At 43.7% G+C, this 23,769-nt stretch overlaps 1 protein-coding gene across 1 annotated transcript in view; it reads right to left on the bottom strand.

The window, feature by feature from the left end:
* caskin1 (CASK interacting protein 1) overlaps positions 1 to 23,769 on the bottom strand; it is a 711,174-nt gene that overhangs the window by 613,627 nt on the left and 73,778 nt on the right. The window lies entirely within an intron of this gene.

The following is a 23,769-nucleotide window of genomic DNA, read 5'->3' as shown; positions in this document are numbered from 1 at the left end:
CATGGCTCTATATGTTCAAGGGGGTTTGCAATGGGTGCCACTGTTGCTGATCATAAACACCACTCTTAATGGGCCCAAATTTGGCCCACCTGTTTTTTCGGTGCACTCATGTGAGATGCGCCGACTTCCTAGGATAAAAACGGCGCCAAAAAGTTGTCCTCGGATTCTGGCTGCTCTGTGGCCTCTCCCATGGCTTGGCGCGGCATGGCAATTCAATTGGGGGCAAAGCTAGGGCCCTGCGCTCAAAAGAGTGCTGGCAGCTCAACGCATGTGCACTGGAGGTTTCGCACAAGTGCAGTAGCTCCTCTGCAGCGTTGGACCCGATGTCCTGCCCCTATCCCAGGCCGAGTGGCCTCACGACACGCGGTGGGCTGCTGCACATCATAGAGAGAATCCCGTACCTATCCCCGGCTGAGTGGCTTCCCGCACCGGCCAGTCGGCCGGCCCGCTGACTTCCCGGGCTGACTTAAGTTTTATTTTTTATTTATTATTGATGGTTGTGCTTTGTTTAGTGAGGGGGGGGGGGGTCGGTGGCAGGGGGCGGCGAGGAGAGTTTTGATGGGGAGGGTGGCGGGGGAAGAGAGTTTTGATTGGGGATGGGGGAGGAGTTTTGATGGGGGGTGGGGGGCCGGAAGGGAGTGATAACTGTAGCATTAATTTTAATGAGCTTACTCAAGACTTTCCTTAACCCTGTTGATGAAAATACTTTTCTGCATAAGAATTACGAGCAGGAGGTACTTCTACTTTTTATTTGGATATTTTGAAAAAATTATGTAAATATGTTTTGTCTCTTTACTTCTTTTATTTTTGTAGTTTAAGCTTCCATGAATGCTTCTGTTGGAAAGTAAATTAACTTTGCGAAGTTTGTTATATGTCCTGTATAGCTGTTTGATCCTATTCACATTTTTTAGTCAAGTCATTAACTCTCCGCAAGGGTTTCTGTGCGGCCACAAGTGGCCACATACGCTGGCCTAAGTTAGTTTGGAGCAACTATTAGCTGTGCAAAGTGGTTTAAATGGCCAAAACGGGCGTAAGTGGCTGGTAACATCCCCTTTTGAACTAAACAAATCCTAACTAACTCACTTACACTGGCGCAAATTGAATGTGCAAAATGAGGATTTTTAAGATACTCCAGAAAAATCAAGTTGCTCCAAAAAACACGGAGCAACTCCTGGCCAAATTTGGGCCCATCTGCAGTGTTGACAGCTCTGCACCAACCCGCTGCTGACTTAGCATCTCTTGGCCCATATACGTGCAAACCCTTCATGCCACATTGATTTTATTCAGGACAAGAGATCTGGCAGTGAAGTGCTGTGTGCGTGTGAAAAGACAAACTTGTATTATATCTACTTGTAAACCACAAAGTTTCAGCATTAGAAAGATAATCAGTTATTTTTCTTTATGGTTACACTCAGTCTCATTCTCACTATTTTGAATCTATTTTTAATATCCTCTTGCCATGCAATAAGCTAGATGGACCAGTTAAAATAGAATAGAATAGATCCTACAAAGTATGTACAGCAAAGAAACATGCCAGTGTTTATGCTCAACACAAGTCTCTTCCCACCCCTCTTCGTCTAACCCCATCAACATAGCCTTTCACCCTCTTGTGCTTATCTGGTTTCCCCTTAAATACATCTATGCTATTCGCCTTGACTGCTCCTTGCAGGAGCAAGTTACACATTCTCGCCACGCTCTGACTAAAGATTTATCTCCTGAATAGCACCGTTCATAACCTCAGGACGTCTCAATGAAGTACTTTTGAAGTGTAAATATTAGCCAGGACATCGAAAACTCCCGTGCTCTTCTTCAAAATAGTGCCATTTTTAATTCCACTGAGGGGCCTTGGTGTAACGTCTCAATCGAAAGACAGCACCTCCAACATTGCAGCACTCCCTCAGTATGACACTGAAATATCAACCTAGATTATGTGCTCAAGCCATTGAAGTGGGACTTGAATCCATAACTTTCTGACTCAGAGGCAAGAGTAGTACCCATTGAGCCAAGGCAATTGGTCCTTTCCTGACCAACATTTTGCTATGCTTGTATGCTCATTTTCTGTTTCAGTTTCTATAATTATTGTTTTCAATATCATTATGTCACCAGTTTCCCTTAGTTTTTTATGAGGTCTAACCTTTTTGGGTGTGAGTACCAAGTTCATGCATCAGAGCAAGAATTGGAGAGTTGCAGTTCTCTTGCAAAATGCTTTACTGGAAATCTGCATCAGTTCAGTCCCACTCCAGGACTTGGGCACAGAATCCAGGCTGACATTTCAGTGCAGTATTGAGGGAGAGCGGCACTGTCGGAGGGGATGACTTTCAGATAAGACGTCAATCCAAGGTCCCCCACCTGCCCATTCAAGTGGAGATAAAAGATCCAAAGGTATTACTCAATGAGGAACAATTTCAACTCACATTTACTGTTTGTGAGATCTTGTACATTGGCTATTGTTTTTGCCTTCAAACCAACAGGCATTATAGTTTGAAAAGTTGGCTGCAAAGAGCTTTGGGACATCCTAAGGCTGTGAAATAGAACTTCTCTCTTCGCCTCTCATCGGAGTGCTTCTTCCATCATAATGCTGTTGGCTATCATTGACAATCTGTCCACACACACACTACCAACTGGGCTTGCTGGATAGTGATCAAAGGAGGAATTCTGGTTGATTGTCCCTTGGCATATTTAGGAGGGCTGATATCAGCTAACTGAGCACAGTGGGAATCAAACCTGGGACCTTCCCGATCTGTGTAGCTCCTTTACTCACTTAACCAGCTGCGCCATGGAGGGGGTTATGGGTGGGGGTAAGGGAGTCTGAAACAAATCTGCTTTTGTCCCAAGTGTGTTAGTAGCTGATTTTCCACCATATCCAAAGAATCCAGTTGGGATATGAAGTCTGTCAGGAGAATAAAATGTTGACTTACGTTTTTAAAAAGAAGTTGGCTTTCATAATCATGTCAGTTAATTTAATGACTTGTAGGGGAAAAATATTGGTCCATTACAACACTGCATATGTGATGACATCATCATGCACAATCGCAATAATATTTCACCCTCAGTTTCTCCGCTGAAGCCACTGACTGTTCTCTGGGGTATCCTCCCTATCACTGCAACCCTCCAAGATCTCTGCGCTTCTCCATTTTTGGCCTCCTACGCATCCTTAATTTTCATCATTCCACCATTGCCGGGCGTACCTTCAGCTGCCGAGGCTCTAAGCTCTAGAATTCCCTTCCCAACCTCTCCGCCCCATTACCTCTCTCTCCTCCTTTAAGACACTACTTAAAGCCTACCTCTTTGGCCAAGCTTTTGGTCACCTGTTCTAATATCTCCTTATTTGGCTCAGTATCAAAGTTTGTCTGATATTTGCTCCAGAGAAGCGCATTGGAACGTGTTACTATGTTAAAGGTGCTATATAAATGCAAGGTGTTGTTGTTCTTGTACGACTGCTCAAGTGATCATTCTTCAGCCACGAACCTAGGTAGCTTATTTGGCCTTGGAAGACATCACAGCCAAGCCCGACTCTGCCTGCATCGATAACCACGCTTGGGCATTTTTCAGCCGAACACATTGGAAAGAAAATCTGGGACCTGCTAGATGGGTCTTTCTCCCCGGTCTGCCTGGTTGCAACTGCAGCACTGGTTGGGATCAGCTAACTCAGCACAGCCCCAGAGTCCAACCTGGGAGCTTCTAATTAATAAACACAAAATCTAGACTGACACCCCAGAGCAATACCGAGGGAGTGCTGCACTGTCGGAGGTGCCGTCTTTCAGATAAGACATTAAATCGAGGCCCCATCTGCTCTCTCCGGTAGACGTAAAAGATCCCATGACATTATTTCAAACAAGAGCAGAGGCGTTCTTCCTGGTGTCCTTGTCAATATTTCTCCCTCAACCAACAAAGACTAAAACCAGATTATCTGGTCATTATCTCATTGCTGCTGTGAGAGCTTGCTGTGCACACATTGGCTGTCATGTTTCCTACATTACAACAGCGACTACACTTCAAAAAAGCACTTAATTGGCTGTAAATTTATTGTGAAAGACGCTATATAAAAATAAGTCTTTCATTTGCTTTATTGTATCATTTATGTATGTGCGTTTTCTCTATTCCTCAATTTCTATCTATTTCCCCTTATATCATTAGAATAATTGAGCATACAGGCCTCTCTCCACAGACAGATAGTAAATGCCTTTTTACGGTTTGATAGTTACAGTCCATAAAAATGCAATGCAGATGAAGGTGAATGTCATGTGGTCCTAATAGCACTGTGGGAGTACCTTCCCTACACGGACTGCAGTGGTTCAAGAAGATGTATCACCACCTCCACTCTCTCAAGGGCGCCAGGGATGGCCAATAAATGCTAGCCTTGCCAGTGACACTCACATCCAGGGAATGATTTTTTTTTAAGCTGTAAAAGAGTATCAGTCAGATGTGAAATAAAGCAACACAAGAGGCTATTGGAACGCAAGATAACGAGCAGAAATGATGACCTTTCTAATAAAACTTCTGAGCACTGTCATTATAACTAAACAATACATTTTAAAATAAATAACAAAGACAATGATTGATCGAGAGGATTCTGTCAATCAGGATGTGATCTGTGCTTTCCCGTTGTTGAAACATATTCTTGAAGGTGTTACGTGATCGAGACCATGTGTGGATATTAAAAGCTGAAAAGGCCATAAGGTTACCACACATACAGGACAACGGCCTCAACTAATCTGTCTGAATTGTGTCCATTGCAAATCCCTTGTCAAACCACCCGCTTCGAAGAATTTGCAGACAAGTAACTGAGACTGCAGTGGGCACAAACATTAACACCATATGACTAGTTTTTGCCTTTGGTTCCAAACGTATGCCAAGAGTTTGACTTTAATTAACATTTACTTCACAAAGTGGTGCCAAAATATATTTTTCTTGTGAAGGTTAAACTTCCATTGTTGGCGCAGCAGAAATTAAAAGCTGTTTGTTCGAAAGCAGTTGGGTATGTTTTGATAGGCCCCGCCCACCTCCATCCCCAAATGTAGCCAGGATGTAGCCTCCACGCACTGAAGTGGAGACGCAAGTGCCCCTAGCAGAGCGATCGGGTATTCTCACAGGGCAGATCTACCTCAGCTGGCCCACACACTAATGTTTCGACTGCTATTTGCAACGCAAAATCCACGGCAGCTGGAACCACGTCAGTTGACTAGGCAAAACAAGTGCTGTCAGATAGCTCCTCGAGTGGAAGGGGGTTAAATGGCAAATGTCAAGTCTGCATACCACATTCTATTTTGTTTCCCCCCCTATTAAATCCCCTATTAAAGGATTTGTTAGGGTAGGTAGAATGAAACTATTTCCTCTGGTGAGGGGTGGTGGATACAGAGTAAGTGGGCCGAACCATAAAATTAGAGCTAGGCCGTTCAGGGTGATAACAACAACAACTTGTATTTGAAAAGCGCCTTTAACATAGTGAAACATCACAAGGCACTTCACAGGAGTTTTATGTGATAAAAATTTGACACCGAGCTGTATGTTTTATGGAGCGTCTTGAAGGAAGAAAGAGAGGTAGAGAGGCAGATATGTTTAGGCAGGGAGTTCCAGAGCTTGGGGCCTAGGCAACAGAAGTCATGGCCACCAATGGTTGAGCAATTATAATCAGGGATGCTCAGGAAGGCAGAATTAGAGGAGCGCAGACAACGCGGATGTCAAGGAAAAGCATTTCTTCACATAAAGGGTAATGGAAATCTGGAACTTTCTCCCCAAAAAAGCTGTTGAGGTTGGGGGTCAATTGAAAATTTCAAAGCTGAGATTGATAGATTTTGTTTGGTCAAGAACCAAGGCAGGTAGATGGAGCTAAGATACAGATCAGCCATGATCTGATTGAATGGAAGAACAGGCTCACAGGGCTGAATGGCCTACTCCTGTTCCTATGTTTCTATGATTACCTCGCACGCACCCGACCCGACCCCCAGAGCTTTGAACTTAAACAATTAATTGAAATAACTTGACATATCCAGTCAGCAGTCAGTCACTTCTTTTATCAACGCGCCCTCACTACCGTCCTGAGCTGACAAAGTTAACATTATGAAGCCTGAAGATTAGGTTGGTAAAGGGTAGCCAGACACAAAGGGTTTTGGAGTTGTAATCCAGCAGGTTCAAATCACTAAGCCTAAAAAAAAAGCTATAGATCCACCTGCATTTACAATTATAAATACACATCTTCAAAAAAAACCTCCATCACTAGAAAAAAATAATTGTAGAGGGGAGATACAGCTATAATCCCATGCAGTAATGAGGGAGTGCTGCACTGTTGGAGGTGCCGTCTTTCGGATGAGACTTTAAACCGAGGCCCCATCTGCCTTCTAAGCTGGACGTAAAAGGTCCCGTGGCCACTCTTTCAAAGAAAGTCCTGGCCAACATTTATCCCTCAATCAACATCACCAAATCAGATCATCTGGTCACTATCTTTTTGCTCTTTGTGGGAGCTTGCTGTTTGTGTTCACGACATTACAACAATGATTACATTTCAAAAGTATGTAAACCGCTTAGAAACATCCTGAGGTCGTGAAAGGCGATATATAAATGCAAGTGTATTGTTGTAATGACCGTGTTCAGAAATTTTGTTTAAAAGCCTTTCATGAGGTTAGGAAAGTGCTTTACAACCAAAGTACTTTTGAAGTGCAGTCATGATTGTACTGCAGTGAAATTGGCATGCAATTTGTGCACAGCACAGTTCTACAAACAGCAATGAGATGATAGAAACATAGAAACATAGAAAATAGGTGCAGGAGTAGGCCATTCGGCCCTTCAAGCCTGCACCGCCATTCAATAAGATCATAGCTGATCATTCCTTCAGTATCCCTTTCCCGCCTTCTCTCCATACCCCTTGAACCCCTTAACCGCAAGGGTCATATCTAACTCCCTCTTGAATATATCCAACGAACTGGCATCCACAACTCTCTGCGGTAGGGAATTCCATAGGTTAACAACTCTGAGTGAAGAAGTTTCTCCTCATCTCAGTCCTAAATGGCCTACCACTTATCCTAAGACGATGTCCCCTGGTTCTGGATTTCCCTAACATCAGGAACATTCTTCCCGCATCTAACTTGTCCAGTCCCGTCAGAATCTTATATGTTTCTATGAGATCCCCCTCTCATCCTTCTAAACTCCAGTGAATAAAGGCCCAGTTGATCCAGTCTCTCCTCATATGACAGCCCAGCCATCCCTGGAATCAGTCTGGTGAACTTTCGCTGCACTCCCTCAATAGCAAGAATGTCCTTCTTCAGACTAGGAGACCAAAATTGAACACAGTATTACAGGTGAGGCCTCACTAAGGCCTTGTACAACTGCATTAAGAGCTCCCTGCTCCTATACTCAAATCCCCTAGCTATGAAGGCCAACATACCATTTGCCTTCTTTACCGCCTGCTGGACCTGCGTGCCCACTTTCAGTGGCTGATGAACCATGACACCCAGGTCTCGTTGCACTTCCCCTTTTCCTAATATGCCGCCATTCAGATAATATTCTGCCTTCGTGTTTTTGCCCCCAAAATGGATAACCTCACATTTATCTACATTATACTGCATTTGCCATGCATTTACCCACTCATCGAACCTGTCCAAGTCACCCTGCAGCCTCTTAGCGTCCTCCTCACAGCTCACACCGCCACCCAACTTAGTGTCATCCACAAATTTGGAGATACTACATTTAATCCCCTCATCTAAATCATTAATGTACAGTGTAAACAGCTGGGGCCCCAGCACAGAACCTTGCGGTACCCCACTAGTCACTGCCTGCCATTCTGAAAAGTACCCATTTACTCCTACTCTTTGCTTCCTGTCTGACAACCAGTTCTCAATCCATGTCAGTACACTACCCCCAATCCCATGTGCTCTAACTTTGCACATCAATCTCTTGTGTGGGACCTTGTCGAATGCCTTCTGAAAGTCCAAATATACCACATCAACTGGTTCTCCCTTATCCACTCTACTGGAAACATCCTCAAAAAATTCCAGAAGATTTGTCAAGCATGATTTCCCTTTCACAAATCCATGCTGACTTGGACCTATCATGTCACCTCTTTCCAAATGCACTGCTATGACATCCTTAATAATTGATTCCATCATTTTATCCACTACCGATGTCAGGCTGACCGGTCTATAATTCCCTGTTTTCTCTCTCCCTCCTTTTTTAAAAAGTGGGGTTACATTGGCTACCCTCCACTCCACTCCATAGGAACTGATCCAGAGTCAATGGAATGTTGGAAAATGACTGTCAATGCATCCACTATTTCCAAGGCCACCTCCTTAAGTACTCTGGGATGCAGTCCATCAGGCCCTGGGGATTTATCGGCCTTCAATCCCACCAATTTCCCCAACACAATTTCCCGGCTAATAAGGATTTCCCTCAGCTCCTCCTCCTTACTAGACCCCCCGACCCCTTTTATAACCGGAAGGTTGTTCGTGTCCTCCTTCGTGAATACCGAACCAAAGTACTTGTTCAATTGGTCCGCCGTTTCTTTGTTCCCCGTTATGACTTCCCCTGATTCTGACTGCAGGGGACCTACGTTTGTCTTTACTAACCTTTTTCTCTTTACATATCTATAGAAACTTTTGCAATCCGTCTTAATGTTCCCTGCAAGCTTCTTCTCATACTCCATTTTCCCTGCCCATATCAAACCCTTTGTCCTCCTCTGCTGAGTTCTAAATTTCTCCCAGTCCCCAGGTTCGCTGCTATTTCTGGCCAATTTGTATGCCACTTCCTTGGCTTTAATACTATCCCTGATTTCCCTTGATAGCCACGGTTGAGCCACCTTCCCTTTTTTATTTTTATGCCAGACAGGAATGTACAATTGTTGTAGTTCATCCATGCAGTCTCTAAATGTCTGCCATTGCCCATCCACAGTCAACCCCTTAAGTATCATTCGCCAATCCATCCCAGCCAATTCACGCCTCATACCTTCAAAGTTAGCCTTCTTTAAGTTCTGGACCATGGTCTCTGAATTAACTGTTTCATTCTCCATCCCAATGCAGAATTCCACCATATTATGGTCACTCTTCCCCAAGGGGCCTCGCACAATGAGATTGCTAATTAATCCTCTCTCATTACATAACACCCAGTCTAAGATGGCCTCCCCCCTAGTTGGTTCCTCGACATATTGGTCTAAAAAACCATCCCTTATGCACTCCAGGAAATCCTCCTCCACCGTATTGCTTCCAGTTTGGTTAGCCCAATCTATGTGCATATTAAAGTCACCCATTATAACTGCTGCACCTTTATTGCACGCACCCCTAATTTCATGTTTGATGCCCTCCCCAACATCACTACTACTGTTTGGAGGTCTGTACACAACTCCCACTAACGTTTTTTGCCCTTTGGTGTTCTGCAGCTCTACCCATATAGATTCCACATCATCCAAGCTAATGTCCTTCCTAACTATTGCCTTAATCTCCTCCTTAACCAGCAATGCTACCCCACCTCCTTTTCCTTTTATTCTATCCTTCCTGAATGTTGAATACCCCTGGATGTTGAGTTCCCAGCCCTGATCATCCTGGAGCCACGTCTCCGTAAATTGTAAAGAGCTGGGGTCCCAGCACTGAACCCTGCGGCACTCCACTCGTCACTACCTGCCATTCTGAAAAGGACCCGTTTATCTCAACTCTCTGCTTCCTGTCTGCCAACCAGTTCTCTATCCACACCAGCACATTACCCCCAATACCATGCGCTTTGATTTTGCCCACTAATCTCTTGTGCGTGACCTTGTCAAAAGCCTTTTGAAAGTCCAAATACACCACATCCACTGGTTCTCCCTTGTCCACTCTACTAGTTACATCCTCACAAAATTCCAGAAGATTCGTCAAGCATGATTTCCCCTTCATAAATCCATGCTGACTTGGTCTGATCCTGTCACTGCTTTCCAAATGCGCTGCTATTTCATCCTTAATGATTGATTTCAACATTTTCCCCACTACTGATGTCAGGCTAACCGGTCTATAATTACCCGTTTTCTCTCTCCCTCCTTTTTTAAAAAAGTGGCGTTACATTAGCTACCCTCCAATCCTTAGGAACTGATCCAGAGTCGATAGACTGTTGGAAAATGATCACCAATGCATCCACTATTTCTAGGGCCACTTCCTTAAGTACTCTGGGATGCAGACCATCAGACCCCGGGGATTTATCGGCCTTCAATCTCATCAATTTCCCTAACACAATTTCCTGCCTAATAAGGATATCCTTCAGTTCCTCCTTCTCACTAGACCCACTGTCCCCTAGTACATTCGGAAGGTTATTTGTATCTTCCATCGTGAAGACAGAACCGAAGTAGTGGTTCAATTGGTCTGTCATTTCTTTGTTCCCCATTATAAATTCACCAGAATCCGACTGCAAGGGACCTATGTTTGTCTTTACTAATCTTTTTCTTTTCACATACTTATAGAAGCTTTTGCAGTCAGTTTTTATGATCCCTGCAAGCTTCCTCTTGTACTCTATTTTCCCTCTCTTAATTAAACCCTTAGTCCTCCTCTGTTGAATTCTAAATTTCTCCCAGTCCTCAGGTCTGTTGCTTTTTCTAGCCTCTTTATATTTATATGCCTCTTCCTTGGCTTTAACACTATCCTTAATTTCCCTTGTTAGCCATGGTTGAGCCACCTTCCCAGTTTTATTTTTACTCCAGACAGGGATGTACATTTGCTGAAGTTCATCCATGTGATCTTTAAATGTTTGTCATTGCTTATCCACCGTCAACCCTTTAAGTATCTTTTGCCAGTCTATTCTAGCCAATTCACGCCTCATACCGTCGAAGTTACCTTTCCTTAAGTTCAGGACCCTAGTTTCCGAATTAACTTTGTCACTCTCCATCTTAATAAGGAATTCAACATATTATGGTCACTCTTCCCGAAGGGGCCTCGCACAACAAGATTGCTAATCAGTCCCTTCTCATTACACATCACCCAGTCTAGGATGGCCAGCTCCCTGGTTGGTTCCTCGACATATTGGTCTAGAAAACCATCCCTAATACACTCCAGGAAATCCTCCTTCACCACATTGCTTCCAGTTAGGTTAGCCCAATCAATATGTAGATTAAAGTCGCCCAGATTACTGCTGGACCTTTATTGCACACATCCCTTATTTCTTGTTTGATGCTGTTCCCAACCTCACTACTACTATTTGGTGGTCTGTAAACAACTCCCGCTCACGTTTTCTCCCCTTTGGAATTCCGCAGCTCCACCCATACCGATTCCACATCATCCAGGCTAATGTCCTTCCTTACAATTGCATTGATTTCCTCTTTAACCAGCTGATGACCAGGTAACCTTTTTTTTTAAAGTGAATGTTGTTTGGAGGATAAATATTGGCCAGGACACTGGGTAGAGATCCTCTGCACTACTTCAAAATAATGCCATGGGATCTTTTAGTTCCACCTGAGAGGGCAGAGGAGGCCTCGGTTTAATGTCCCATCCAAAAGATGCCACCTCAGATAGCGCAGCATGCCCTCGATGCTACAGTGCAGTCCCTATATAGCACAACAATTCAAGCACCTCCAACCTTCTAACCTCAGCATTCCAGATCCATTCTCAAGTTCATAGTCTCAAGTATTAGGCAGTCCCTCGTATCGAGGATGACCCGCTTCCACACCAAAAAGGGATGAGTTCCCAGGTGTTTCAATGAGGGACCTGACATTCTCGGTCCCGAACTACAGATTGAAGGGTGGAAGGTGCCTGTGCGTGGATTCTTTTAATGTGGGGTGGCCATTGCACACCAGCCACCACATGGGCTTGACAGAGCTAGGTCTTGATCCAGTGGCAAGGGTTAACCAAGATGACTGGAGACCAAGTGTTATATATGTGGACTTGTACTTACTCTGTACAGCCACCAGAGGGCTCATTCCCCAGAGTCCCAAGGTGGGTTGCTCAGGATAGTCCGTGAATCTGAGTTTGATTTGGTCCAAATGATGAGTCCATTTGAAAGTTTGACCCGAAACACCCTGCTCTCCTCTTTGGCCACGACAGTGCCGAGAAGCCACTTGGGACCTTGTCCATAATTTAATACAAATACAGGATCATTGACTCCAATCTCGCATCACACATTTGCGCTATCATGGTATGCACTTTGTTGAAGCCGCCTGCTCTCTCTGTTCATGTAGATCAGGGTGAACTAACGAGAGCCTTGTCTTAAGTGCTCTTTTCATGAGCAGTTCAGCAGGTGGGATCCCAGTGAGTGAGTGTGGTCTCGTGCAGTAGGTAAGCAGGACTCGGGATAGGCAAGTCTGCAGTGAGCCTTCAGTTACCCTCTTCAAGCCTTGCTTGATTGTTTGCACTGCTCTCTCTGCCTGACCATTGGACGCTGGTTTAAACGGGACAGATGTGACATGTTTGATTCCATTGCGGGTCATGAGGTCTTTGAACTCAGCATTGGTAAAACATGGCCCGTTGTCGCTCACCAGGACATTGGGTAAGCCGTGAGTGGCAAACATGGCCCGCAGGCTTTCAGTGGTGGCAGCGGACATGCTAGCCGACATTCTCTCACATTCAATCCACTTGGAATATGCGTCTACAACCACAAGGAACATTTTACCCAAGAACGGGCCTGCATAGTCGACGTGTACCCTAAGACCACGGTTTGGATGACAAAGACCATAAACTTAGCGGTGCCTCCCTGGATACATTGCTTAATTGCGAGCATGTATTACATCTGTGAACGCAGGACTCTAAGTCCGCATCGATACCGGGCCACCACACGTGGGATCTGGCTATCGCTTTCGTCATTACGATGCCTGGGTGGGTACTGTGGAGGTCATTGATGAAGGTGTCTCTGCCCTTCTTGGGGATCACTACTCGATTGCCCCACAGAAGGCAGTCTGCCTGGATAGACATTTCAGCTTTGCGCCGCTGGAACGGCTTTATCTCTTCCTGCATTTCCACTGGGACACTGGACCAGCTCTCGTGAAGCACACAGCTTTTGACTAGAGATAATAAGGGGCCCTGGCTTGTCCATGTTTTGATCTGCCGGGCAGTGACAGGTGATTGCTCATTCTCAAATGCTTCCATAACCATGGCTAGATCTGCCGGTTGCGCCATTTCCACGCCCGTGGTGGGCAATGGCAGCCTACTCAGAGCATTGCCGCAGTTTTCTGTGCCTGGCCTGTGGCGGATGGCATAGTTGTATGCCGACAACGTGAGTGCCCATCTCTGGATATGGGCCGATGCGTACTCTCGGAAAACAGGGATATATGTGGCTTATGGTCAGTTTCCAATTCGAATTTTAGCCCAAATAGGTATTGATGCATTTTCTTTACCCCATAGACACACACTAACGCTTCTTTTTCAATCATGCTGTAGGCTCTCGGCCTTAGACATACTCCTGGATGCATAAGCAACAGGTTGCAGTTTCCTGAAATCATTAGCTTGTTGCAATACACACTCGACGCCATATGACGACGCATCACATGCTTATACCAAACGTTTATATGGATCATACAATACAAGCAATTTGTTTGAGCATAACAATTTTCTCACTTTTACAAAGGCATTTTCTTGGCTTTTGCCCCAAACCCATTCACCCCCTTTTCGTAGCAAGACATGTAGTGGTTCTAGCAGGGTGCTGAGATCCGGTACGAAGTTACCAAAGTAGTTCAAGAGTCCCAGAAACGACCACAGCTCCTTCACGTTCTTTGGCCTCGATTGCCACCGTCTTCGCGGTGGGCTTGATGCCGTCCGCTGCAATCCTCCTTCCCAGGAACTCCACTTTAGGCGCCAGGAAAAAGCGCTTCGAGTGTTTTAACCTGAGCCCCATACGGTTGAGTCGGCTAAGAACTTCCTCCAGGTTCTGCAGGTGCTCTACTGTGTTCCGACCTGTGACCAAGATGTCGTCCTGGAAGACCACGGTATGCGGGACTGACTTCAGTAAACTTTCCATGTTTCTCTGGAATATCGCCGCCGCTGATCGGATTCCAAACGGGCATCTGTTATAAACAAAAAGTTCTTTGTGCGTGTTGATGCAAGTGAGGCCTTCGATGATTCCTCCAGTTCCTGCGTCATGTAGGCTGAAGTCAGATCCAGCTTCGTGAACGTCTTGCCTCCCGCCAGCGATGCAAAGAGGTCATCGGTTTTTGGTAGTGGGTATTGGTCTGCAGGGAGAAACGATTGATAGTTACTTTGTAATCACTACAGATTCTGACGGTGCCGTCTCCCTTGAGGACTGGGACAATAAGACTGGCACACTCGCTGAACTCGATCGGTGAAATGATGCCCTCTCATTGTAGCCGGTCTATCTTGATCTCTACTCTTTCTCTCATCATGTACGGTACTGCTCTCGCCTTGTGATGGATGGGTCGCGCCCCCGGAATTAGGTGGATCTGCACTTTTGCTCCTTGGAATTTCCCGATGACTGGTTCAAACAGCGAAGGAAACTTGTTTAATACCTGGGCACAATGAAGTGTCGTCAGCAGGCAATAGCGTTTGGACGTCGTCCCAGTTCCAGCATATCTTTCCCAGCCAGCTCCTGCTGAGCAGCGTGGGACCATTGCCCGGTACCATCCAGAGTGGTAGCTTGTGCACCGCTCCATTGTAGGAGACCTTTACGGTAGCACTGCCGATTACAGGAATCAGTTCTTTAGTGTAAGTTCTTAGTCTCGTGCGAACTGGAGTTAATACTGGCCTTGAGGCCTTGTTGCACCACAGTCTTTCGAAAGTCATTTTGCCCATGATGGACTGGCTCATGCCTGTGTCCAGCTCCATTGACACCAGGAGTCCATTTAGTTCGACATTCAGCATTATCGGGGGACAATTCATGGTGAATGTGTGCACCCCATGTACCTCTGCCTCCTCTATCTGAGGCTCTGGTTCAGTGATCCTTCGTGGATCTGTCTTCTGCAACGTGGTGGTTTGCAGCATTAACAGGCTTAGCACCTCGCCTGCACACTTGTTGAAGGTGTCCCATTGTTCCACAGCCCTTGCAAACGTATCCTTTGAATCAGCATGAATGGAAACGATGATCACCCCCGCAGCGCCAACAAGGTGTTAATGGCCTTGCATGCATCACCCTTGATGGTGGACTCTGAGACATCTGCGGACATGTAGCTACAGGTATGTGTGATCTGCCCTGTACGTTACGATTCAAAAACAACATCACTTTGTTCACAGTACTTATAGCAGCACTTGTGTGCTGAGAGATTTGCTTAGTATTGTCACTGATGGCAATGAACGCCTGGGTTATCACTATGGCCTTACTCAAGATTGGGGTCTCTACAGTCAAAAGCTTGCGAAGTATGGTTTCGTGGCCAATGCCAAGTACGAAAAAGTTTGAGCATGTGCTCCAAATGTCCTTCAAATTCGTAATGTCCTGCAAGGCGTCTTAGCTCGGCAACATAACTCGCCACTTCCTGGCCTTCAGACCTTTTGTAGGTGTAGAACCGGTACCTCGCTATCAGAACGCTTTCCTTCGGGTTCAAATGCTCTCGGACCAGTGTGCACAAATCGTCGTACGATTTCTCCGTGGGTTTCGCTGGAGTGAGCGGATTCTTCATGAGGCCATACGTTGGTGCCCCGCAGACAGATTGCCCTTCATTTGTCAGCACTCTCTTCCCCATCTAGCTTGTTGGCCACGAAGTATTGGTCGAGTTCCTCCAAAAATTTCTCCAGGATGCCCACTGTTCTCTGCATCTTTGGGTTTGCTATCTGTATCTCGTCGCCAGTTGTTGTGCACGGAGAAAGAGTCAGACTGAACACTGTGAGCTCAAAGTAAAGTGTGACCGTAGTCTTTTATTGCAGGTCTCCAGAGTGCCTCTCCAACCTGCGAAGCCTTCTTAAATACCTGTGTTCCCAAGGGATTATGGGATCCCTTGAGACTCCAGGAATGAGCCCTCTGATGGCTGTACAGAGTAAATACAAATCCACATATATAACACCAAGCTCGTACAAAACTGTTGACCAGCAAGAACTCTCAGCCACCTCATTTCTCAATTATTCACCATGAGATTTTTCATTAACACCCAAGTCAAATCAAAACTTGGCTCTACAAATTGGTGATGCTTATTATAGTTTAAAAAATTTAAATTAAAATTGGCTACCACAGTAGCAAACAACATTGTCCTTGTATTTCTGGTAATAAGCCAATGGGCTCTGCAATGTTGAATTAATTATTTTTTTTTAAATTAAAAAATATCTCCTTAAGAACAAGATTGAAGGGTAGAATATAAATGTAGGTTCTTGAATATTCTACAGAATATGCTGGTTCAAGTTGACAACTGGCCTGATTTGAATACTGGACTTTGTAACTTTAGATTGATAACCCAGAGTTATATTGGGCTATCTTGTGGAATCTAGAAGAAAGCTCCCACAGTCTTATCATCCTGGATGTGGTTAGTTACCTCCCTCAGAGGTAGGTAGCATAGAAGTTATGTTACTGAACTAGTAATCCAAAGACCTGGACTAATGATCAGCAGATACGAGATACACATGGAGAATTAAAATTCAATTAATTAAATAAATCTGGAATTTTAAAAACTATCAGTAATGGTGACCTGCCGGATTGTCGTAAAAACCTATCTGGTTGACTAAAGTCCATCAGGGAACAAAATCTGTTGTCCTTACCCAGTCTGACCACACAGAAACGTGGTTGATTCTTACCTGCCCACTGAAATGGCCTTGCACGCCATTTATTCAAGAATGTGGCTCGCCACCACCTTCTGGTGGGCAATTCGGGACCGGCAATAAATGTGGTGATGCCCACATCCAATGAAAATAAGTGAATGGAGACACATGATGGGGCAAATTGTACAGAGTGTGTGGAGAAAACAGGCTTTATAGAGTTAATATCCTTTTCTGGTTCCGAATTTAGCTTAAATTTCTAACATTATGAATCTAAAAAGAAATGCATTTAGAAATAGCTTTCCAGACAGAACTGTCTAAAAGACAACATGAAATCTAGTAATCTGACAAAAAGTGTGATAAATATGGATAATGGATAATATGGAGAAGCGGAAATGTTAAACCCCTGACGCAATGGTGTCCTCCTTCTCAGGCTGGGCTTTGGCTCAGTTCAAGAGTTGCATTACCTTGTATTTAACTCCTGCTATCCATAATCTGCGAACTTGGTGCTGACAATGGCTTCCTTAAATTTGATAAGCACCTAAAGTGCATTACTGTTTTTAGTTTATATTTATATTTTATTGTATATGATTGAATTCTATGCATCTTCAGGTTGAGAAACCCACCAGTCTGCACATTTCTAATCTCTCATATTTAAAATGCTTCCAATCGTCAAGGAGCAACACATCAACTTTGAAGCTGAAGAGAGATTTTCCTCCCTCCTCCCTCAGGGATTTTTACTCCAGAGTGATGTCTTTTGAGCTTTCATTTGGAATATATTACTCATCAATAGGCGTCTGCAGCTATTATTCCCCCGTGAAGAATTTTGAAGCATAATATTCAGAGACCTTTTGTTCACATGTAAACAAATCTCTGCACAATTTTCTGCGGCAAGAAATTCTGGGCAAATTTTGGCCACTTTCCCAATTGCCTCATTCCGACTCTGGTTGGACGTATTTCTGGAGATGATCTCCCACTTTCAACTGTCCAGCCCAATTTAACAACAGCAAATGTGTGCAAAATAAATGATAAAAACACATAGATGGGCTAGACTTTTCCTAAAGAATCCCCACTGCCCAATTGCCGACCAGAAAGACTGCTAAGATTTTTCAAATAACGCTGGCAAAAAATTCCATAAAAAAGGGAAAAAATACCGCCCGGCGAGAAAATGGATCTTACACAAAGACTCTCGGTGGTTAAACGCGAAACTAGGTAAAATGGGCGGTCCTTACCACAATGGACGGTAAGTACTCAAAATTAGGCCGTGGCTGCAGTTGGGCCTAGGGAGGGGGAAAACTCAAAAAAATATTTTTTCAATTAAACAAAAAATAAAAAGTTAGAAAACATTCTGAAGACCCTTTGTAATGTAATCGTCATTATAGAATTTAAAAAATAATTATAAAACACCTTTAACTTACCTTTCTTTGCAGGGTACTCACCTACTGCCCTTTTTGCGGGCGGTTTCCTCGGCGGTGCGTATGGGTCCCCGTTGAGGCAAAACTTGGATCGTGGCGGTTTTCTCGGTGGTGCACGCAGATGCACGTGGACGGTTTGCCCTCCAGCGATATTTTGAAAATGTGGCGGAACTCTTTAAAAAAAATAAAGAGGAAACTTTCGCCGGGCGGTTTTTCACCGAAGAAGAGCTGTACCACTGAGAAAACCACCAAAAATGAAGGGGAAAGTGTAGCCCAGAGAGTAATTTTGACCCCCAAGAACGGGTGGGTTTTTGTCGGGTGGGAAATAAATATGTTTAAAATTTCAAACACAACTCCAACACGCCTCAAACCTGCCCACCTCCAGTTTTAACAACAGATTTGGACAATCAATCCACTCTCAGGAGGCGGGGTGGCCAGTAAACCTTTTAAGGAGGCTGTGTGCCTCCATTTTAACAAAGCTTCTATTTTTAACTGCTGTCGTCCAGGTTTACCTGGCCTCGGGAAACCCGGCGGTAAAGGAGGCGAGAAGGGCTGAATCCATCAGGTAAATGCCTTTACAGCACTGCTTGTGGTCCAAGAGGAGCATGAGTGTTTCCTCTTGGCCCAACAAGCTAATCCCGAAACCATCCCCTCCGCCTCTGTAATCACCCCATGCGATTTTTTAAATAATACTCCATTATATGGGAAAGAATGAACTTGCATTTATAGAGCACCTGTCAGACCCTCACAACGTCCCAAAGTGCGTTACAATCAATGATTAACTTTTGAAGTGTAGTCACTATTGTAATGTAGGAAACGTGGCAGCCAATGTGCGCATAGCAAGGTCCCACAAACAGCAATGTGATATTGACCAGATAATCTGTTTGAGTGATGTTGGTCGAGGGATAAATAACAGCAGAAACAGTCGGAGATCACTAAACAGTATCCATCTTAAGTACTTTAATAATACAGCTTGAAATGCATCATTAAGATCGAGTTACATAGAACAGGGTGGATAAAGGGGAACCAGTGGATGTGGTGTATTTGGACTTCCAGAAGGCATTTGACAAGGTGCCACATAAAAGGTTACTGCACAAGATAAAAGTTCACGGGGTTGGGGGTACTATATTAGCATGGATAGAGGATTGGCTAACTAACAGAAAACAGTGAGTCGGGATAAATGGTTCATTCTCTGGTTGGCAGCCAGTAATTGTGGGGTGCCGCAGGGATCAGTGCTGGGACCCCAACTATTTACAATCTATATTAACCACTTGGAAGAAGGGCCTGAGTGTAACATAAGCAAGTTTGCTGACGATACAAAGATGGGAGGAAAAGCAATGTGTGAGGAGGATACAAAAAATCTGCAAAAGGACATAGACAGGCTAAGTGAGTGGGCAAAAATTTTGCAGATGGAGTATAATGTTGGAAAGTGTAAGTTCATGCAGTTTGGCAGAAAAAAAATCAAAGAGCAAATTATTATTTAAATGGAGAAAGATTGCAAAGTGCTGCAGTACAGCGGGACCTGGGGTTACTTGTGCATGAAACATAAAAGGATAGTATGCAGGTACAGCAAGTGATTAAGAAGGCCAATGGAATCTTGGCCTTTATTGCAAAGGGGATGGAGTATAAAAGCAGGGAAGTTTTGCTACAGCTATACAGGGTATTGCTGAGGCCACACCTGGAATACTGCGTGCAGTTTTGATTTCCATATTTACAAAAGGATATACTTGCTTTGGAGGCAGTTCAGAGAAGGTTCACTAAGTTGATTCCAGGAATGAGAGGGTTGACTTATGAGAAAAGGTTGAGTAGGTTGGACCTCTACTCATTGGAATTCAGAAGAATGAGAGGTGATCTTATCGAAACGTATAAGATTATGAGGGGGCTTGACAAGGTGGATGCAGAGAAGATGTTTCCACTGATTGGGGAATCTAGAATTAGAGGGCATGATCTTAGAATAAGGGGCCGCCCATTTAAAATTGAGATGAGGAGAAATTTATTTTCTGAGGGTTGTAAATCTGTGGAATTCACTGCCTCAGAGAGCTGTGGAAGCTGGGACATTGAATAAATTTAAGACAGAAATAGACAGTTTCTTAAACGATAAGGGGATAAGGGGTTATAGGGAGCGGGCAGGGAAGTGGAACTGAGTCCATGATCAGATCAGCCATGATCTTATTGAATGGCGGAGCAGGCTCGAGGGGCTGTATGGCCTACTCATGTTCCTATTTCTTATGTTCTTAATCTATTGCACAGATACAGGTCATTCAGCCCAACTAGTCTATGCTGGCATTTATGCTCCATACAAGCCTCCTCCGCTCTTCATCTAAAGTTATCAGCATAACCTTCTATTCCTTTCTCCTTTATGTGTGTATCTAGCTTCCCCTTAAATGCACCTATTCTATTCGCCTCAACTACTCTTTGTGGTAGCGTGTTCCACATTCTAACCATTCTCTGGGTAAAGAAGTTTCTTCTGAATTCCTTATTAGTGACTATCTTATATTTATGGCTCCTAGTTTATGAATCCACTACAAATGAAAACATCTTCTCTAAGTCTACCCTAACAAACTCCTTCGTCATTTTAATGGCCTCTATCAGGTTATTTCTCAGCCTTCTCTGTTCTAGAGGAAAGAGCCTCACCCTGTTCAGTCTTTCCTGATAGCTATAACCCCTCGGTTCTGGTATCATCCTGTTAGATCTTTTGTGCTTCTTCTCCAGTGGTTCTATATGCTTTTTATAATATGGAGACCGGAACTGGGCACAGTACTCCAAGTGTGGTCTAACCAAGGTTCTATGCACGTTTAACATGTAACCCCAATTTGATTTTGAACACTGCATATATAAAAACAAAGCCACATTATAAACAGGACTTTAATACTGTTTTACTTGTAACTACATATAATAAAACATTTTACTTAAAAAAAAAGTTATAATCTTTAAATGGGATCTCACTGCTTCATAAGAACATAAAGGCCATTCAGCCCCTTGAGCCTGTTCCGCCATTCAATTAGTGTCCGCCCAGGCTCAGTTGGTAGCACTCCCGCCTCTCAGAAGGTTGAGGGTTCAAGTCCCACTCCAGAGACTTGAGCGCAAAAAAAAATCTAGGCTGCCACTATACTGCAGTACTGAGGGAGTGCTGCACTGTTGGAGGTGCTGTTTTTTGGATTGATACATTAAACTCGCTCAGGTGGATGTAAAAGATCCCATGGCACTATTTCAAACAAGAGCAGGGGAGTTCTCCCAGGTGTCCTAGCCAATATTTATCCCTCAATCAACATCACTAAATAAACAGATTATCTGGTCATTATCACATTGCTGTTGTGGAAGCTTGCTGTGCACAAATTGGCTGCCATGTTTCTTATATTATAACAGTGACTACCACTTCAAAAAGTACTTCATCGACAGTAAAAATGCTTTGAGCCGACACGAGGTCATGAAAGGCGCTATATAAATGCCAGACTTTCTTTATTCTTTTCTTTCTTTTATCTTAACTCCATCCATCCGCCTTGCTTCAATAACGCTTAATGCACTTGCCTAACAAAAATCTATCAATCTCAGTTTTTAAATTTTCAATTGACCCCCCCCCAGCCTCAACAATCTTTTGGGGGAAGAGAGTTCCAGAATTCATCATTTACCTGGCATGAATACTTTGCACTGTTGTGAACGGACAGCAATACCATCAATCTGCAATGCTCTTGAATCGAATGGAAAGCAAAGCCCTGCACGTGCACAATCCCACACTGACCTGCTTCTGAATGCTGAGAGAATTTTTAGTGTTAAAAGGTTGACAGCACAATTGGCTCATCACCATTAAAACTAATGCCCTGACCTTGAACTTTGTTTTAATAACTTTGGAATTTAAACTTCAAAATCAAAGTTTAACCTCAGCCAGTGAGTGTGAACAGTCAAGGTTGTCAGACGAATTGCTCAAGCGAGCGCACCCCCAAACGATGGTTAGATGGCTTTACTTGTCCACACGTTTCACATTGTAGTATGATTAACCCATCCAAAGGCTTGCATGCAAGAGGGTTTCACAGCTGGGCATTACTGTAATGTATAATTTATTTCCTGGCATGTTGTTGCTGGGGACAGACTGACCCACAGTTTCACTCATTTAATGGTCATATATGTTCTGATCCAAGGTCAGTGCCACATTTATTGTTCCTTGACCCCAGTCAAACTCTAACACACCGAGCTGCGTCACTTCTCATACTAAAGGGGAATAAATTTTTTTTTTAAATATATTAAAATACACATCGCAGTTATGCACTCAGTTTCAATATCTTTATTTTCCATAATCCACCAATATTTGCACTTTATACGCTCTTCCTGTAGTGCTTGTGTTTCTCACATAATGCCCGCTATTACCCCATATAATGTGTGCATTATATCTCTCCTCATTTCTGTAACCTCCTCCAGCCCTATAACCCTCCGAGCTATCTGCGCTCCTCCAATTCTGATGTCATCAGCAACCCCCGATTTTAATCGCTCCACCATTGGTGATCATGCCTTCAGCTTTGGAATTCCCTCCCTAAACCTCCCTAAACGCCTCGCTACCTCTCCTCCTTTCAGACACCCCTAAAAATCTACTTCCTTGACTGGCTTTTGTTCATCTACCCTAATATCACCTTATGTGGTTCGGTGTCAAATTTTGTTGGATAATGCTCCTGTGAAGCACCTTGGGACATTTTACTACGTTAAAGGTGCTATATAAATACAAGTTTTTGTTGCACATTTACATAATACACTATACAACCTCCAAAAGGAATTCTAAATTCAAATATGTATACTGCTCTGTATACTTCATAAAGTTTTGTGTCCACCCACATAATACTTTATATATGATATATTGATAGGGTGAGCTGAAGTAAATAGAGTGGAAGGAGGCTCGTGTGGAGCATAAACACAGGCATAGCTCTATTGAGCTGAAGGCCAGTTTCTGTGCTGTAAATTCTATGTAATTCTATGTAAATATAGCATGCAAAGAACAACCAGTAACTGACTATGAGCTACAGGCAGTAATTCAATCACAGACTTCTCCTGACATTTCTAACCTCGAGTTTCTTCTCTTGCGGTTCATCATGATGTCATTAAGAGCCTCAATTAAGAGCCTCCGATTGAATTACTGCCAGTAACGCAGCACAAGGGCTCGATTACCTTACTGAAAATATCCACCTTTTTGCTCTCCACAGAGGAAAATCTACTTTCATATATTTCTATAGAAATGTCAGCACAATGGTACAGATTGGCTTTGCAGAATGAGATGGCTCCTTGAGGGAATTTTCAAAAGGAAATACCTGCTGACGGGTGTAAACAAATAAAAATATGTGATCAGTAAAATAAACTAAAAGTCTTGGCAAAAAAAAAATCTATTTTATTAAAGTCACTGATAAAAAAACCTTTAAAAAAAAATCTAATCTAATTGCTTGTATGACAAATGTCCAAAATATATGAAAGATGCTTACAGTGGGGGGTGTACGGAAACAAAGATGAATGATAGCTTTTTTGACACAAACTTGTTGGATGAAAAGCTTGCGAATACAAGCAGCTAATTTTTCACGGTTATATTCAGGAGCATCTCACTGGATGGTTATAATAGTTATTGTAGAACTCTACCGCTGTGTGTAAACTTGAGGTCATCCAAAACTTGGCTGCCCGTGCCCTAACTCATACCGTCTGGTCCATCCATCATCATCATCATCATCACCCCTGTGCTCACTGACCTACATTGAATCCTGGTCAAGCAACGCCTTAACTTTAAATTCTCATCCTTGTTTTCAAATCCCTCTATGACCTCG

The sequence above is a fragment of the Pristiophorus japonicus genome, chromosome 15, assembly GCF_044704955.1.
Source record: "Pristiophorus japonicus isolate sPriJap1 chromosome 15, sPriJap1.hap1, whole genome shotgun sequence".
NCBI classification, from domain to species: Eukaryota; Metazoa; Chordata; class Chondrichthyes; family Pristiophoridae; genus Pristiophorus; species Pristiophorus japonicus.
Note: the sequence above shows the minus strand (reverse complement) of the source record. Positions and strands in the feature narration are given on the sequence as shown.